The sequence below is a fragment of the Notamacropus eugenii genome, chromosome 3 (assembly GCF_028372415.1).
Source record: "Notamacropus eugenii isolate mMacEug1 chromosome 3, mMacEug1.pri_v2, whole genome shotgun sequence".
NCBI lineage: Eukaryota > Metazoa > Chordata > Mammalia > Diprotodontia > Macropodidae > Notamacropus > Notamacropus eugenii.
In genome coordinates this window covers 328408905-328428582 of record NC_092874.1, presented here as the reverse complement: position 1 = coordinate 328428582, position 19678 = coordinate 328408905, and the positions used below count along the sequence as shown (strand labels likewise).

Here is a 19678-nt window from a genome sequence, read left to right as displayed (position 1 = left end):
TGTTTGAATTTCTTTTTTGAAAACCACCTGTTTATATGCGTTCTCCAAAAATCTATTAGGGAATGAATTGTGTTTTTATATATTGGTGTCAGTACCCTATATATTTTGGATATCTGATCTTTAACAGAGATATTTGCTAGAAAGTTTCTTCCCTTCAACTACTAGCTTCAATTCTAATTTTAGCTATTTTGTTCAGGCAAAAATCTTTCAATTGAATCTTATTGAAACTGTCCATTTTATCCGCTATGATTACCTCTGTAACTTATTCTTAACTTAATTAAGAATTTCTCCCTTGTGATAATTGAGCAAGATTTCTCCTTCTGTTTTCTCCTATTTTGTAAGTGCTGTGTCCTTTATATTAGATCACATATCCATTTAGAACTTACTGTGGTGTATGATGAAAGGTGTTGATTTATACTTACTTTCTGTCAAACTGCTTTGTACTTCTTCTAGCAGTTTTTGAAAATTAGTGAGTCCTTACCCTAGTACATGGTGTCTTTGGGTTTATTAAATATTAGTTTACCATGTTTGTATAAGTCCAAATCTTATTTATTTACCATATTCCAATGATTAGCTTTATTTGCACTTATTGACATAATCATATGATTTTTCTTGATTTTGTTATCAATATTATCTATAACTATCCTTGTATTGGTTTAGATTAGCATCTTATACCATTTACCACAGTAAATTCTAAGTGGGTAAATGACAAATATTGAAGATCACATTATTTAAAAAAGGGAAAAAATTGATGAAAGAACTTTTGAAAACTATGAGGAGAATTCTTAACAAGGGATGAAGGAGATCACAAAAGACATATGGTTGATTTGTGACTGATTTTTTAATGAAATTTTTATGAATTGACTTTTCTCCTCTATGAGAAAACTGAAAATCCTGAAATACAGTGAACAAAATTCTAAGGATTTTGTTTTGTTGTTTTAGAAAAAGTAAGTATTCTCATTTAACTTGGTCAACTGCTAAAAAACAAGAGAGTAAGCTTGAAAGTCTCGGCAATTTGTTAAAAATTAAGATAGTCATAGAAAATATGATGATATGTCTGAGAACCTCACTTTTAATTTTCTTTAGTCCGAGGATTTATGAAACTGCTTTGTTTATAAACTGATTGTTTATCTTAGCACTAATATTTACTTCTGCTAAATGGTAATCAGATCAGGTTTCCCTTCTGCAGAAGGGAAATAGGAAGGTTAACATGGTCCTGAATACCCATAGCAATTGTAAATATTAATTTTCATCTTGCTAAGTCCCACTAAAATTCATGTGAAAATGTTTTGCTACCTTATAGTGGTAACTATAGAGTATTAATAATGGATTTAATATACTACTATAATTTATGATGTGTTTCTGAACTTTGGAATAAGTCTTGGCTTTGCTTATTTGCCAATGTCACCCTGACCAGTTCTTCCATCTACAATTTCAACCAAAAAGCAATCTGTTAGTCAACAAGCATTTATTAAGTACCTATGTGTCAAGCTCTGTGCTAAGTACTAGGGATACCAAAACAACAACAAACAAACAAACAAAGCAAAACAATCCCTGTTTTCAAGGAGCTTACAGTCTAGTAGGGAAGATAACATGCAAACAACTGCTTGCGAGCAGGATAAATACTTAAATAAATTGGAAATAATCAAGAGAAGGAAGTCATTAATATTTAAAGAGATCAGGAGAGACTTCTTGTAGAAGCTGAGATTTTAATTGAGGGACTTTAAGGAAGTCAGGGAAGCCAAGAGATGGAGATGAGGAGGGAAGGAATTCCAGGTATGGAGGACAGTTAGTGAAATTTCACAGTCAGGAAATGGATATCTTGTGGAAGGAACAGCAAAGAGGCTGATGTTATTGAAATGCATTCTGTGTGGTATGGAGTAGGGTGTAAGATGTCTGGAAAGATAGGAGGAGAGCAAGTTATGAAGGCTTTGAATGACAAGAATATTTTATATTTGATCCTGGAGGAAATAGGGAGCTACTAGGAATCACTGAATAGGTAGATGTCATGGTCAAAAATACACTTTAGACAATTTAATAACTGAGAGGAAGATGGACAGGAGTGGGGAAAAACTTAAATCAGAGAGACTAATCAACAAGTTCTTGCTATAGTCCAGGCATGAGATGAGGAGGGCTTTACCCCAATGGTGGCAGTAACAGAGGAGAGAGTATGGGGCATCTAAAAGATATAACAAAGGCAGAATTGACAGCACTTGACAACAATATGGGGGGAAGAGTGAGAGTGAGAATTGAAGATTACGTCAGGATTGTGAGCATGGTTAACTGGGAGGATGGTGGCACTCATAGTGATAACACAGAAGTTCAAAAGAGGGGAGTGCTTAGGGAAAGATAGAAAGTTCAATTTTGAACATGTTGAGTTGAAGACATTTATGAGATATTCAGTTCAAGGTGTCCAATGGTAAGTTGGAGATGGGAGATTAGAAGTTAGGAGAGAGGTCAGGGTTGGATTAGTAGATCTGAGAATCATCGTCATAAAGATGATAATTGAATTCATGGCAGTTATTGAGATCACCAAGAAAAATAGTACATACAGAGAAGAAGAGAAACCCCAATACAGAACCTTGTGGGATATCTATTAGAGGGCATTACCTGGATAAAGATACAGCAAAGGAGAATGAAAAGAAGTGGTTAGAGAGGCAAGAGGAGAACTAGGAAAGAGTAGTGTTATGAAAGCCTAAGAGGGAGAATCAAGAGTGATGTACAGTATGAAAGGTTACAGAGAAGTAAAGAAGAGTGAGGAGTGAAAAGAGGCCATTAGATTTAGCAATTAAGAGATGTGTGTTTCTGTTGAAGGAGATCAGATTCATATTTGCTTTGAATTCAACATGACTCTAGATCTTTATTCTTGAAATTAGTTGAAATATGGATTCAAATTTTGCTTCTGGAATTTATTTAGTGCATGACCCTGGGAAAGTCACAAACTGAGTTTCAGTTCTCTTTTGCAAAATGTGGATTCTGGTAGCTGCTCTGAGTTATTGTGAGGAAAGTGTTTTATAAACCTTAAAGTAATATAGATATGTGATCGGCTGTTTCCATCTAAACTTGCTCCCTTCTCTGACTTTACTCTTTCTTCCATGTTCAGTGCCAACTCTTGTTAGGTCTATACTCCCAACATCTTTTGAAGTTCTCACTCTCTCTAATCATTCAACTACCACCCTAATTAAGCCTATCAGAATGGACTGTGGGAGACAGTACCAGCTGTTCCCCACACTTGGAATACACTACCTTATCAACTCTGTCCCTTGGAAGTCCTAGTTTCCTTCAAAGTTCAGCTCATGCTAACTACATGAAACCTCTCCTGACATATGCAGACAATGATGTATATGAATCACTAAATTACCTTGTATTTATTTTGTATATAGACTTTTATGTGTTATCTTGTATGCTTACTGTTCTTATTCATGTACAGAAAGGCCAATTATTTTTTATGGCTTTATTTTATATTAGTACTGTACTGAATGTATTGTTTTGATTTAGTTTGTTGAATAATGTTCTCTAAGTATCATATAATTTCAAAATAAGTATAATTATATTTCTTTTTTGACCTATAATTATGCCCCCAATTTCTTTACCTTTTGTAATTTCGGTGGCTAACATTTCTAGAACTTTATCAAATAATAGTGATGAAAACTAAGGATATCCTTGCTTTACCTCTGATTTTATTGGAAAGACTTCTACTGTTTCTCTGTTGTAGATTTGTGTTAATTCCTGGCTTAAATTATCATAGTTAGGACAAATTCATTTAGTCCTATAATTTTTGTGTTTTTACGTATGTGTGTTGTATTTTGTCAAAGGCTTTTTCTGCATTAGTTGGGATTTAAAAAAAATTATTTTGTTGTTAATATGGACTGTTATGTTTATAGTTTTCCTAATATTGAAGCAATCTTGTTTTCATGGAATAAGTCTAACTGAGCAACTTGGATAATTTAAAAAATTTATTACTATAGACTTTGTGCTAGTAGTCAATATTTTTGCATTGATATTTGTTAGACATGCTAGTCTATGCTTTTCTTTCTCTACTTTATTTCCCCTGGTTTGAGCATAAAAAATATATTGCAGGAGTTTTATAGGATTGCTTCTGCATTTTTGCAAACAATTTATCAAGTATTTGAATTATTTGTTTTTAAATGTTTTATAAAATTTGCTTTCAAATTCTCCTAGGCCTGTGATTTTTTCTTTGGGAATTCATTTATGGCATATTCACTCTCTCCCCAATAAACTGTATTTTTTAAAATTTATATTTTTTTGTTCTGTAAATTCAAGTATTTTTATTTGTTAGTATTCATCTATTTCACTTAAGTTATCAGTTCTGTTGGCATGTAATTAAGTAGTTTCTAATAACTTCCTTTACTTTCTCTTCATCCACTGCAAATTTTACTTTTTTATTTTAGTCATTTGGTTTTCTTTTTTTAAATAGAAAACTTGCTAAAAACTTGATTACTTTATTAGTGTTTTCAAAATCAGTTCTTAGTTCTAGTTTTTTGTTTTTCATTTTATTACTCTTTGATTTTTAAAATGTATATTTTGATTTTGATTTTATTTTTTTCCTTACATTTCCTTAATTTATTTTTTCCATACAAAAAAACTTGTATGTCCAATTTTTTCATTTGTTCTTTATCTCTTTTTTTGATGAAAATGTTTAGAGACATAGATTTCACCCAAAGGAGTGCTTTGACTGTAACTCAAAAGATTAAAAAATTTGAAACATTTCATAAATTTGCATGTCATCCTTTCACAAGGACCAACCTAATTTTTTTCTGTTTTGTTTCAGTTTTATTATGTGTACTGTCAAAATGAGTACCTCTAATCTTGTTCCTGAACTCCAGTCTCACATCCTTAACTATCTACTGAGTATCTCCACCTAGCTGTCTTGTCACCAAAATGGAGTTTATTCTCTTACATCCCCTAAAAGCCCTACTTTTTGAAACTTCTCTTTTTCTATTGGGGACATTACAATCCTCTAAGTTACTAAGTTTGTTATGTTGGAGTCACTTTCAACTCTTATTTTTCCCTCAAACCATCATAACTAGTCAGTTTCCAAGTCAATTCCACATTCAAATGTCTGACATCTGTACCTTTTGCTCCACTTATACAAGCATCACCTTAATTAAGGTCTTTTTTCTCTCTTGCCATTGTCTATTGTAGCAGACCCCTAAATGGTGTCCTTGATTCCAGGTTCTTTCCCCATTGATCCATCCTTTACACAGTGGCCAAAATAATCTACTTAAAGTACAGGTTTTGCTATATGACTCCTCTACTCAAAATCCTTCAGTGGTCTCCTAATATTTCCAGAATAAAATAAAAATTCCTTAGTCTGATATTCAAAGCCATCTACTCTCTTGGTCCGTTATTTTATTTTTTATTATTTCTTAATTTTATATTATTCCCTTATTTTATATTATTCCCCTTCACATATATTATATTACACTCTAACAGAACCACTAGTTATTTATAGGATCATAGACTTTGAGCTTGAAAAGACCCTAGAGTTCAACTCTAACATACTGATTTTAAAAATGAGGAAACTGAAACCTGGAAAAGTTAAGTGAGTTGTCTGGGGTCATATAACCCCAGAAACAGGATCTGAATATAGGTCTTCCTGATTCAAGGATAGGGCTCTCTCTGCTATACCACATCATCTCCAGTGGGGTTCCCCATCAGCTTTTCATCTATTCCCTTTTTGCATTCATAGAAACAAGCTCCATGCTCAGAATCTATTTGTAAAATGTACCTGCAGCTAGATTTGGAATCAAGGAGACTTGAGTTTGAATCTTGTCTCAGGTTGACAAGACCTGCATGTAACGTAACATCACTGACTCTGTTTCCTCATTTATAAAACAGAGAGTCAGTTCTTCCTTACGTGCTTTTACAACCTACAAAGTGGGCAGTTCTTCCTGACTCAGTAGCAAATCATCTTCCACACAACCCTTATCACAGAGAATAAGTGAACACCCAGGAGTTTCTGTCATAAATATCCTTTGACAAGAGGCTAGAGCATATGTCCTACAGAAATGGGTAAGAGCACATGTCCATTTCCATTGGAAGTATTTCAATCCATCACATGCAAACAAGGGTTTGCAAAGCACTTTACAAAAATGATCTTTTTTGTGCTTTACATAACTCTCTGAGTTAGGCATTATTATTATTATTATCCCCAGAAGGGACTGTAGGTGGAGATTTCTGAAGAAAGAGAATTTTACAATTACCATACTCTGTTTCCTCTGTGTCTACCTTGCTTTTTTTCTATATTCTTTGCCTCCTCCCCCCCATCTGTGTTGACCTGGTCATTCCTTCTATATATAGAATTCTATACGTAGGATTCTGTACATAGAATATCCTTTATCTTGGAGAAAGTTTACTATCACTAAAACTCTTCTTTGGCCCTGGCTTTCCTCCTACACATTGACAGTGATCCCATCTATTTCATTAGCTCTGCACCTGTCCTTAACTCTATGTCCTCCATTTACCCCTTAACTATTAAATCACCACAAATTACAAATTAACCCCTTGTTGTCCTGCCTGCTATTCCTCCAATTCTCATCTTCCTAGTTGAAGCCAGGTTGCCACATCTAAGAGAAGGGGGATACTTTCCCCTTTAGAGTAGACAAGATCAACCTACCTTAAACCAATCATCATTTTAAGACCCTAGAGCCTGCTAGAGGGAGTCATACCTGTCAGCAAAGGATTCTGGGAGCACCTTAAACCTGAACAACCTGTAACAGAGATTGATAATAACAGCTAACATTTACATTGCGCTTTAAGTTTTGCAAAGTGCTTTTTACATATTAACTCACTTGCTTCTCACAGCCTTGGGAGGTTGATTCTATTATTACCTCCATTTTACAGGTAAGGAAACTGGGGTACGCTTGGCCAGGGTCACACAGCCACTAAATGTCAGAGGCAGAATTTGGATTCAGGTCTTTCTAACTTCAATTCCTGCACTTTACCACTTATCTCCCTCAGATGCCTGCATCTTCTTGGGTTATGGTTCTAAAGGTCCCCTGGGCAGCTTTCTGCTTTTCTTAATTCTGTGCCCTGCACCCTGCCACTGTCTCATTTCTCTCTATTGACTTCAGAAATGATCTTCATATCCCAACTCCTATATTCCTTCAAATACTCTTCTTCCCCTCTTAAGAATTAGGTTATGGCTCATTGGGTGAATTTGTACCCAACTGAAACCATTCCAGTTCTAGCCTTGCCCATGGGACCAGGAGGTTTATTTATTTATTTATTTTAAATTTGGAAGCTAGGGAGGGATCAGAGAACAGGTTAGCCAAGATATCCAGCCTTTCCCCAAACCACTAATTCTTTCTGTGTAGGTTCATTCTTCATAACTCATTATTCATGGACATCTGTTTATGACTTAAAAACCCTAAAGAGAAAATTGGTCCTGACATTTTCATTTTCTGATATTTCCTTACACTTGGAATCGATTTCCTTTTGGAAGATGTTTGATGGGAAGAGAAGGATAAAGGAAAGTGTGGTTTAATTTCCTTGATGATCCAAAGGGCTTTCTTGGTGAACCTACCTTCCTTTGTGTACATTTGATGAACATTCACAGACCATATGAGCAGGACTAAATGCTTGTAGGAAACTTTCATTCATGTTAGGATACATACACACACACATACACACACACATACATGCATATATATACATTATATATGTACATACATATATACATGTATACACACATATATATTCTCACCATGTGTGCAAAAGGAAAGAAAGAACAAGCATTTGTATTGCACCTACTATGTGCTTGACCCTGTACTAAGCACTTTACCAACTTCATCTAATTTGAAGGCACTGTAGCTTTTTTCTGTAGGCAGAACTTCGTGTGATATAGATACTTGTTAAAAGTATTAAAATGAGTCTGTGACATTCATTGTCAATGCCAGCTGCTTAGGTGGAAGAAGTTGCATGGGAAATTAGTGGGGGAAGCATTTACATAGTGCCTACTATGTGCCTGCTTTCTGTTTGCTGATGACTGTGCACTCAGTGCAGCCTCTGAAGTTGAGATGCAGCAAAGTATGGATCAATTCTCTGCTGCCTGTGCCAATTTTGGCCTAATAATGAACACCAAGAAAACACAGGTGCTCCATCAACCACCACCACACCATCCATACATGGAACCATTGGTTACAACAAATGGAGAAGTTTTGAATGCTGTGGATAAGTTCACTTACCTTGGTAGTGTACTTTCCAGGGATGTACACATTGACAATGAGGTTGATGCACGCAATGTCAGAGCTAGCTCAGTGTTTGGGAGGTTCCAAAGGAAAGTATGGGAAAAAAGAGGTATTAGACTGACTACCAAACTGAAGATCTATAGAGCTGTTGTGCTGACCTCATTGTTGTATGCCTGTGAAACTTGGACAGCCTATCAGCACTATGGCAAGGAAACTGATTCACTTCCATTTGAATGTCTTAGGAAGATTCTGAGGATCACCTGACAGGATAAGGTACCAGACACTGAGCTCCTTGCTGGAACTAAACTGCCAAGCATTCAAACTCTGCTTCAGAGAGCACAAGTCAGATAGAATGGTCACATTATTCGAATGCAAAATGTTTGCTTGCCAAAAAGACTGTTTTATCGAGAACTTGCATGGGGCAAGCATTCACATGGTGGCCAGAAGAAGTGATACAAGGACACTCTCAAGGTCTCTCTCAAGAACTTTGGAATTGTGTGACATGCAAGATACTGGCACAGGACCACTCAGCATGGCGTGTCCACTTCAAAGAAAGTGCTGTGCTCTATGAGCAAAGCAGAATTAAAACATTTCAAAGGAAACTTGGGATGCCCAAATTTAGAGCATCCCCCCCAAACGTTCACACAGACTGTTCCCGTCTTGTGGTAGAGCATTCCAACCTTATATTGGTCTGATCAGACACAGTTGGACACACTGAAACCCTGTAGCATAGTGATGTCATTTCGGTCTTCTTTGAAAACAAAGAACAACCAACCATGTGCCAGGCATTGTGCTAAGCACTTTTTACTAATATTTTATTTTCATTACATCCTTGTGAGGTGCATGCTATTATTAGCTCCATTTTACAGTTGAGAAAATTGAGGCAAACACTTGCCTAGGGCCATACCTCCAGTAAGTATCTGAGGCTGGATTTTATCCTGACTCCAAGCCTAGAACTTTATACCGGCTGCCTTTAAATAATAAACCTCTCTAAATAGTACCGAGAGACATCTATCTTGTTCAGGGCCCTGGAATAATATTCTGTTACTTTAAAAATGAGACATGATAGCATAGTGAATAGAGAGCCAAGAAGTTCTGGGTTCAAATCCAATCTCTGACGCATTGACTGTGTGAAACTGGGAAAAAAAAATCACTTAACTCCTCAGTATCCCAGGCAATTAAGGCTATAAATTGCTGAGAAGGTGCTGACCTGCATTGATAGAGGAATTTTCTTCATCTGCCAGTTTCTTATAACGATGAAATCACAGGTCCAGACCCTTTCCTGTGCTTTAAAAATACATTTGTCCTACTTAACTGAAGTTATGAAGTCTATTTACATTTCTTTAAAACTTGGATCAAGAAGTTTAACGTGATTTAAATGATTATTGGCAGGCAAAGAGAAGCTAGGGCAGAGAGAGGTTGAATTCATTTTCTCTAATCTTACCCCATCTTACCTTAAGTTTTACTATTTAATAGGTGACAAAGACAAAGGAGGTATGGGAAGGATAAAGATGGAATAAGAAATTGCCTTTTCCCTTTTAGCAAAGTGGCTAATTTTCAGTTTAAGTCTTATAACAGTCACATTGTTTGGACAGCATCTGCATTTTATAACGTACTTTGTGACAGCTACTTATGCCATTATCTGCTGTGTATTTTATAATGTGCTCTCTGCTGAGTTCTTCGAGAATACTAGTCCAGAGAAGGGCATCCAGAATAAGTAGATTTATTTCTGGGGCCTCTATCTGAGAAGCAATTAGAAGGACTAAGACTGTTTAGTTTGGCAAAGGAAAGAGTAGCAGGGGATATGATAGGTATATTATATAAAATGATGAATGAAGGAAGAGAAGGCTTTTCAGGGCCCTTATTTGCCATTACAACATACACTTAACAAACTCCTAGATTCCTACCCTAAGCATGGAGTTAACACATGCAGGCAGGTGATTACTGAAGGTTGGGATGGAGGTGAACAGCAGTACTACTTCTCCTCCTCCTCCTCCTCCTCCTCCTCCTCCTTCTACCACTATTACTACTACCACCACCATTACTACTACTACTACTACTACTTCTACTACTATTACTACTACCACCACCACTACTACTACTACTTTTACTACTACTACTAGTATTATAATAATAGCTAACTTTTATGTGTTCCTTTAAGATTTATAGGGCACTTTTCATCTATTCTTTAATTTTAGACTCTTATTATTCTGCTGATTCACCACTGATAATAAACCTCTAGGTAAATTTATTTATATGAAATAACACCTATGGTTACATTGGCAGGGATCCGTTTACCAGGGCTATCAATCCTACTTTAGGGCACCGGGACAAGGTTGGCTATGCTTCCTGCTTCCCCAGGGAGGGGGCCCCAGACGGCTTGGCACCAGGCCCCTCTAAGGGGAGTCTGAGTTTCCAACATCCTTTTCTCCACAGAAGTCAGGGATATGTGAATCCAGCTGTAAAGTGGAAATGAAATAGGCTGGGGGAGAAAAGTGTGAACCACGGAGGGCCATTATGAATGCAGAAGACCAAAAACATTATTTTAAGGGGTGAAGATGAGGTGGTCCACCCTGCGAAGAGGAAAACTTAGTAAAACTTAGCAAGTTGTGTGTGTTCCCTGAATACTTGATGCGTTCTTGGAAGCGTAGGGAAGGTATGATACCTAAATGCTATAAGTGTGCAAATGTACTGCTGAAAAAGAAAGACATAAAATCTGCTAGCTAATGTTACAGATTAGACCCAGACTCTAAATAAACCTAGGTATTGCTCACAGTTCTTCTATCAGTTCTAGCACGTCTGGGACCTTCTTTCACAGTGGATTTCTCCTCCCATAGAGAGAAGACCACCATCCTCGTCCTGTACCTCCCAGGGGGTAGGGGTTGGGGGGCATGTTGTATGGATCAATAAGTTAATGTCTGAAAAGCACTCAAGTCCTAGAACAAAAGAGAGGCTCCCTTGGGGCACTTTTGCTGTAAACAATCCAAAGCTGACCCACCAGGATGGGGAGGGAGTGAATGCCTCCTCCTTCCATCCTTCTCGCCCTCCCACCCAGTTCCTAAAGCAAATGTAATTTAACTCCCTTCTGCAAGGCTTTCTGTCACTGGCCCACTCCCCATCCCCCTCTTTTTTTTTCCTCAAGGATTTTTTTTTTCCACAGTTAGCAAGTGTGGAAAACCCCAATTTAAAATTTTCTTGATGTTTATGTGTATAAAGCTATACTCACTGAGGTGCTATTTTGTGTGTATGCGCGTGTGTGTGTGTGTGTGTGTGTGTGTGTGTGTGTGTGTGTGTGAGAGAGAGAGAGAGAGAGAGAGAGAGAGAGAGAGAGAGAGAGAGAGAGACTTTCTGACACTATTTTTTTTCTTTAAAGGGAAGAGAAAGTGGACACACAGTGATCTGAATACAACACCCTCAGGCCTAGGCTGCTCATGGGACTTTGTTTTTACCCACAGAGAGAATCTGACATGAATTGGCAGAAAAGAAGAAAGGACATATCTGTTACCTGGGTGGTTTTGGACAAGTCTCTGAATTTGCTCATGCTTTACCTTAGGTAATTATAAATTGTCAGAGCTGAGAAAGATTTAGAGCTTTACTCTGAATCTCTTTTTATTTAAACTGAAGGTTAATAGGTATTAAGGAGTATTAATTGAATGGGCAGTCTGGATAGACCTGAGTTCAAATTTTACTTCAGATATCTTACTAGTTAGTTGTGTGACCCTAGGCCAATCACTTAAACTTTCTTAGCTTTGGTTTCCACAACTCTAAAGTGGACATAATAATAGCTCTTAACACACTAGGTGGTTGTAAGGAGCAAATGAGATAATATATGTAAGGAGCTTTGCAAGCCTTAAAAAAAAGTCCTGTGGAAAAGGGAGCATCTGATTTAAAAACATTCATTAAGAGCTAATATTATTAGTGTCTCACCTGGGCTGGGAGCCTAGGACTCCTAAATCCTAGTCCAAAGCTCTTTTTAAGGTACTCTACTCGCCATTCTCTTTAATACAAAGAGACTGTGTTTTGTAGTATAGAGAACTTTCTGTTTGGTGTCCTAGATCTCTCTGGTTTTGTCATACGTGGGACTCACTGATCACCTAGGTCCTTTCCAGCTTCATTGCCTAGGGTCATGTGAGTAAAATGCATTCCCTAGGGATACTCTAAGGATTAAGATAATCGTAGTGGCAAAGTATTGTGAGCTCTGGAGAGAGAGGGAGGAATTACCTAAGGCCTCCCAAACCCTTTTGTGGACACATCAAAATGAACAGCCCTAAGGAATTAGGAAGATGAGCTGAGTGATTGGTAGACGCTCGACTTAAGAGCAGATAAGACCAGGCATCTGGAAAAAGGATAACTGATCAATCTTAAATTGACTGGCAATATCCTTTTCTGGGAATGCTCCAGAGGTATAGTGTTCATTAATGACAGTGTTAAGGAGGTGTGAGCTTTGTTGGAATGCTGGCAGAGGCCACCAGCTCTCTCATTTTCTCTCTCTGTCTCTGTATTTCTTTGTCTCTGTCTCTGTCTTCCTCTATGTTGTTGTTCAGTCATGCCTGACTCTTGTTACCCCTTTGGGGTTTCCTTGGCAAATGTACTGGAGTGCCTTGTCATTTCCTTCTCCAGCTTATTTTACAGATGAAGAAACTGAGGCAAGCAGGGTTAAGTAACTTGCCCAACTAATAAGTGTCTGAGGCCAGATTTGGTTCTGAACTCATGAAGGTGAGTCTTGCTGATTCAAAGTCCAGGGCTCTATCCACCGCACCACCTAGCTGCAGTGTGGGCTTTGCTGGAATGCTGGCAGAAGCCAACAGCTCTCAGTTTCTGTCTCTGTGTCTGTCTCTTCTCTCTGTCTCTGTCTCTATCTCGCTCTTACTACTCTGTTAAGAATTATTGGAATTTCAAGGCAATTTGTATAGCCAGGTACTACATGGGGGTTGGAGGCAGGGCATTATGGGAATCGAGAAGGCAAATGGAACAGTTTCTAGATGTGTTATCCCCAATATCAGAAAGACTCAGCAAGAGGGGCTGATAATATGAGGGAGGGGCACACTTAGCTGAAATAAAGGATAGGGGAATAGAATTCTATAACCCTAATTTATCTAGGTGTAGGGATAGGGAGGTTCCATTGAGAAAAGCAAGTCAGAAAGTCTTACTGTTGCCTGAGTAGCCCTTTTGTGCAAACAGAAAGCTTCGAGATTAACTAAAAATAGAGCTATGATGAATTAAGTAGTTTCACTCTAAAAGTGATGTTTTACTCTAATAATAGCTGGTATTTATATAGAACATTAAGGTAGATGCTATTTTATTCTAATTTTGTAGATGAGAAAACTGAGACAGAGGTTAGCAAATATCTTAGCGAGGATTTGAACTCAGTTCCTCTCTAGATCTAGCCCTCTATCCACTGTTCTAACTAGCTGCCTCTAAAAACTGTCAAAGAAAATGATACCTTACAAATGGGACAGCTTCAGCAGATCAGGGCTCTAGAGACGGAATCCTTCAGGGGCACCAAATGGCATTCTTTTAAGCTGAATAGTAGCAGAGGAGATATGTGGTGTAACAACTCGAAGGGAGTTTCTGAACTCCCATGCCATGGAGTTGTGAGAAGTAGAGGTGGGACTCAGTGAGGCATAGTTGGCTGCTGTGAGGATTCAGACATGAGTCTCTTGTCTGCCTCATCTTGGAACGTGAGTTTTCTAGGGATTTGCTCAGGGAGGAACCCATAATCCCTTTTCCACTGGGATGTCAGTCCTGGGAAGTTGTATTCCCTGGGTGGGCTGGGCATGAGTCTGTTGCTTGACTTCTTCCTGTCATCTACTTGACTATTCTGTCCCAACTAAATACTCTGGTATGTTATATATGGTTCTTGCCTGGTAAATCTTAATAGAGTTAGCATTTCATGAAGAATTGAGCCATAAAGTAACTACAAATCTATTGAACCTAGAAATCTATGGGAAGTCTGGAAGGAGTGAATCTATGAATTTCATAAAGAAAAGAAGGGTTATAAACAGTGGCATTGATAACAGTAGTAGTAGTAAAATGGAAGTCTCCTAATCTATAGAATACAACAGTTCTAGAATGATACTGATGCATATTAACAGAATATAACTCTGTAATAAAAGGCATTATGTAAGAGTAGATTCCTGAATTAAGCATGCTATTATTCATAGACCACTGTATACATATGTGGCTAGTTCCTGTCTTCTAAATGTTTATTTCATTTTTTATGTCTGATAATGTTGAAAGGCATATGTTCCTCACTGAAGTTACAGGTAATTAGTTTGAAAGAGAATTAGTATTCCAGGCATATATGTGGCAGAAAATGTAAAATGTCAGTGGTAATCATATCTCTGTCCTTACGAGTGTTCTACTTACAATGCATGACACAGACTGTGGGTCAGTTTCTCACATTTCTAGAAAAGCCATTCCTGGGATAGCCTAGGAGATGAATGAAAGTACAATGAAAAGACAAAAGTCTCTGGAATTGAAGGGACATGAGTTCAGAATTCTGACAGTGGAACTACCTATGTGACTTTGGGCAAGGCACTTCGCCTCCATAGGTCTCAGTTTCCCTCCCTGCAATATGAGGGAGTTAGACTTGATGACCTCTAATATCCGTTTCAATTTTAGATCAATAATCCTCTGAACTCCCTAATACAAGGTATAGACCTCACTTTTCTTTAAACTCTCTGATGCTTTAATTAAAATGATTCAGCTTTTTCTAGGGCTAAATAGAATATTAGGAAAAAAAAAAGAACCCATCATTTTAAAGCAACTTTTCTTATAAGACCTGGTAAAACTCCAGATTCATTTGGGTACCTGAGCACCTAGTGATATGTTATAGGGCATCTCTCTCCCTGTGACTGGAAAGTCTGCAAAGGCGTTAACCTTGACTCCCGACACTAAGTTTAGAACAAGGACCACAAAGCTTCCTGTCAGGTCAAATATCATTGTGTCCACCTCAGCCCCTTATTTATCTCCTTCCTCACTCTGCTGCAGCTTTGCTCTTTAGACTTCTAACCAGGAGAAATCCAAGATGGGCATTAGGAAGATAGACTGTTTAACTGGGACCATCTGAGCCAGCCGGTTCCCATTCTACTAAGATGGGAAGCAGGATGTCAAGGGCCACCCTGGTTTTATTGACCTTGCAACCACAATGGGGCCAAGAGTGACTCCCAAGCTGTGAGTATAGACCTTTTTCTCTCTGACTAAAATGTCCTTCTCTGGGGGTAATCATCCCAGTGTGGTGCCCAATGGAGATGTGGCTGACTCAACCTTAGTTCTCCAGGGTGGTCAGTCTGTAATTTTAAGATTTACTGGTCTCATGTAGATAGCCACAAATGGAACAACAGCCACAATTACAAGAGGCTGTTCCACTAATCCTCAGTTAACAAATGTTAGTTAAAAGATAAATAAGGCTTATGCAAGCATTTCCTGGAGCTCCATGAGCCCTCTGTTTTCCTTTGCTGTGACTTCTTTCTCCTTCAAGAGAAAAAACAATGCCCCCCTCCCCAAAGGGAGAAAAGCTCAAGAGGTTTTGCTATTTCATTTTGTAATGGCTACTAGGAATTGAGGGAAAATCTTTGAAGTCGATTCATTTGAATGTTTTTTGGAGGGGATTGTTTTATAAAAAGAATAATAGCTAGCATTTGTATAGTCCTTTAATGTTGGCAATGCACTTTATAAATATTATCTCATTTTTTTGCCACAGCAATCCTGGGACATAGAGGCTATTATTATCCCCATTTCACAAATAAGGACACTGAGGCATAGAGAGATTAAGTGACTTGCCCAAGGTGACATAACTACTAAATATTTGAGACTAGATTTGAATTCAGGACTTTCTGTCTCCAAGTTGCTTCCTTTTATATTTGGAATTGGAAAAATAAGGAAGCTGGGGTGCTAAATTCTTGATACTTAAGAGAATCTCTGGATAAGCCTATGGTACGTTAGTTTGTCTTTAAATGTTAAATGTAACTTACAGGGGGAAAACAAGGGTGGCCTGAGAAAGGGTGATTTTTTGGAACCTGGAAACATGGGAGAAATAATGACTCCAATCTCACAAGATTCTCTTTTTCTTTCAGAGTTTCTAGGATCTGGAATCATAACTCTGTCCTCCTTGTGGTTTAGTCAGAGTCAGAGCTTAGTATCATACTGTGTTAATTAACCCAAGAGAATCTTCGTCCAAGTTAATGGTGCTATTAACCCCATCTGTTATGTGAAAGTGACAAGTGACATCCCAGACTGTCTTGGGAACTGTGATGTGACTTCATGGTTTTTTCTGGGTAACTCATTCACCCTCTTGTTCCTAAGCTTTCTCTGAGAGATGGTGAAGGGGCATTTGGAAAACTTGGGGAGACTCTGAAAGCAGATCTAATTTCAGAGGCTGGAACTTGCAAAAATCATCCAACATTTTGCCTTTGTCAGTGTTCTTAAATCTTTCCCTTGATTTCTGTTTAAATCCACCCTCGACGTTTTTAATGTGTACCATAAGCTGAGTGCTGTTGAGGCCCTTTACTGAGAATAAACTAAACACCACTGTGGGGATGGTTACAACAAAACCAAATTATACATTACTGGCCCCAAATGAAAAGGTTTGAATGCTTGCTTGCCCAATCATCCAATATTGCTAGCGATTTCTTTGTTTCTTTCTTCTGTTTCCTTAACTCTCAACAAATTTTCCTTCCAACACTCTCCCTACCCCACCCTACTGAATTTAGATTTCATCAGAAAGCTTTTTAGCTTTCCCCATGACACCCTCAAAGACCATTTTCTCTCACTCACCTCTGCAAATTCGTATAGTAATCATGGTTCTCTTTCTCTAAGTATTTCTCTGTCCAGATGTTTGTCTGTCTCTGATACCCAGTGACTCTCTTTGATTTTATTTAACTTTAACGGCAACAACCAGGGTTCTACGACCTTAGAACTCTGGATATGTGGCTCATAATTCAGTCTATCTGTTGTTTCTCTAAAATGTCTTTAAGTCCCATTATGTTCAGGAGCCTAGAAGGCAGCAAAAATTGCCTAGTGATATCGAGGATCCCAAAGACCTAAGAAAGAAATAACTAGTAAACAAGGGAAAGATTAGAGAAAAGACCAAGAACATAGAAGAAAGGAATATAGTACAGGGTTTCTCAGAAGTTACAAAAGGAAAGAGTGGGTTTGTGTCCCCTTACTTAGAAGGAGAAACGACTCTTTAATCATAAGATTATAGATTTAAAATCGTATTGGACCCAAAAGGTCATCTAGTCCAATCTTTCATTTTATGTATGAGAAAACAAACTCACAGCAGTTAAATTACTCTGTCAAGATCCCTCAAGCAGAGCCAGGATTTGAACCCAGATCTCTGACCTCAAAATCTATTGCTTTTTTCATTATACCATGGTTTTAACTGGACTATGAAAATAGAAATTAAGGGGAAAAAGCAAGGAAGGAGTTAATGACTTAAGGAAATAGAACAGTCCATTTGGGAGTGAACCAGGGTTGGTAAAGTAGAGAGTGGAGACAAAGGGAACTATACTTTGGCAGAGCAAAACTACATTAAACAGCATGAATCTGGAGTTTACCAGTTCTGGCTATAGCTCTTGGTTTTCCAGTCTGTGAATATTGCCACGGAAATGTGAAAACTGAGAATTATCTGTGACATCCAAGAAGATTTTTACCCAGGTTGTTGTGAATTTGGTATTGAGAATTCTGGAAAGAAGGATGTGGACCATCATGGAGGCGACATTCATTGGGAATATGGGAGGACAGATTGGAGTCAGAATTCTACTTGGCCTCCCTAGGTGCTCTGTGCTCTCCCCTCACTCTTTGGGACACTGCATTGTTATCCTGACAACAGCAACTGGGAGCAGTATGCCATGCCACTGGAAGAAGCCAATTGCCTTGTGCAATAGCCTAGAGCTACACACACACACACACACACACACACACACACACACACACACACACACACACACACACACACACCCTTCCCCTTCCTCCATCCCTGGAATGGGAATGATCTGTTAACTATCCAAATACCCGCTTGGGAGAAGAAGTTATGCTGGGGAGAATAAATTTATTTGCTTCCCTCCCAGTCTTAATCTCAGGTAGCTAGTGTTCCAAATGAACTGTTCCTCAATTGTTAAAAACATATTTGTACTTGTAAATTTATTCACATATTGAGTGGCCATAAAATTCAGTCTACTGATTAATATGTTTTATTTTCTGACATGATAAAAGATTTGGGAAGAGATTTCACCCTTAAGGAGACAAGTGACAATTTAAACTTGAATTGAGGTGGAGAATGTCCTGAGTCCCCATGGGGAAAGAGAAAGAATATTTATCCTCTGTACTGTTAAGACAAATTATTAAGACTACCTGTGAAGCATTATTGCTACACCTGAGATCATCATGAGCATCCTTTTTATATATGGAAGAGTGTTAGAAGTGGGGCACTGGCCAGACTTCTTTTATGATATCCCATCCTCTACATTTAGATATTTTCCTTACCAGTGGGAACTTCTGGACTTCTAGTTAAGCTAGTAATGTAAAATTTCATAGAGAAGCCCAGTTCTCTAAAATAAACACAGGCAACTATTTAAAAAACCCCTGAAAAGACCAATGATAAAGAAAACTGCAAGGAAACAAAAAGAAGTCCATCATCTAGTTTCTAGTAGTTCTTGTCTACTGAGAAGAAGCTAACGAAATCAGGTAGAGGTATCTCTCACATCAGGAAAACCAAAACCAGTGTAGGAAGCACAGAAGCCAGTGGAGATGGGGAGGGAAGCAGTGTCAGACAAACCAGTATGAGTTCTTGCAAATGGACCTAAACACAGCCAGTGATGAAGAAGTAGGTTACAATTCATCACAAGTTACAATAATCAGGGACCTAAAGCTAGATCCTATTATTGGACTGTCAGAACAGAAGTAGGGCAGAATCACCCTGGAACACTCACTTCACCGAGAGACAGATCCAGAAGTATACTCTCTGGAGCAATGTGAGCCATAGGGTGAGACAGGATTAACTCATATGGGCACCAGCACTGGGGGAGCTGTGTAAAAGGCCTGAGGCCAGCATGGTTTCAAGCATCTCTGTGGAGCCTGTCAAGGTCCCAAAAAAGGAGAAAACAGCTTCTAGTTGGGGATCATGTAAAGAGAAGAAGGCAGTCTAGTCAAGGCTAAAACCCACAGTCAGCCTCCAGGAGACTGAGACAGAAGTCAGGGATTGAGCCATCTAGATTTCAGCAGTAGCAATGACATCTGTGCTACAGATGGGGATAGAACCTACCCCTAAGCCCCCTTATCCAAGAAGGTCTAAGGGGACTGCCCTGAGCAAAAATCCTAAACCAAGAATTGAGGCTGAATGTAGGAGTAGACGAAAGGAAGGAAGCAAGCATTTATTAAGTGCCTACTATGTACGAAGCAGGGTAGCTAGGTGGCACAGTGGATAGAGTGTCAATTCTGGAGTCAGGAGGGCCTGAATTCAA

At 38.3% G+C, this 19678-nt stretch overlaps 1 non-coding gene across 1 annotated transcript; it reads right to left on the bottom strand.

The window, feature by feature from the left end:
* Positions 1-4714: 4714 nt before the first annotated feature.
* On the bottom strand, positions 4715-4822 carry LOC140497887 (U6 spliceosomal RNA). The gene has a single exon (XR_011964894.1). It is a non-coding gene; the product is annotated as a U6 spliceosomal RNA (small nuclear RNA).
* Between the last annotated feature and the right edge of the window lie 14856 nt (positions 4823-19678).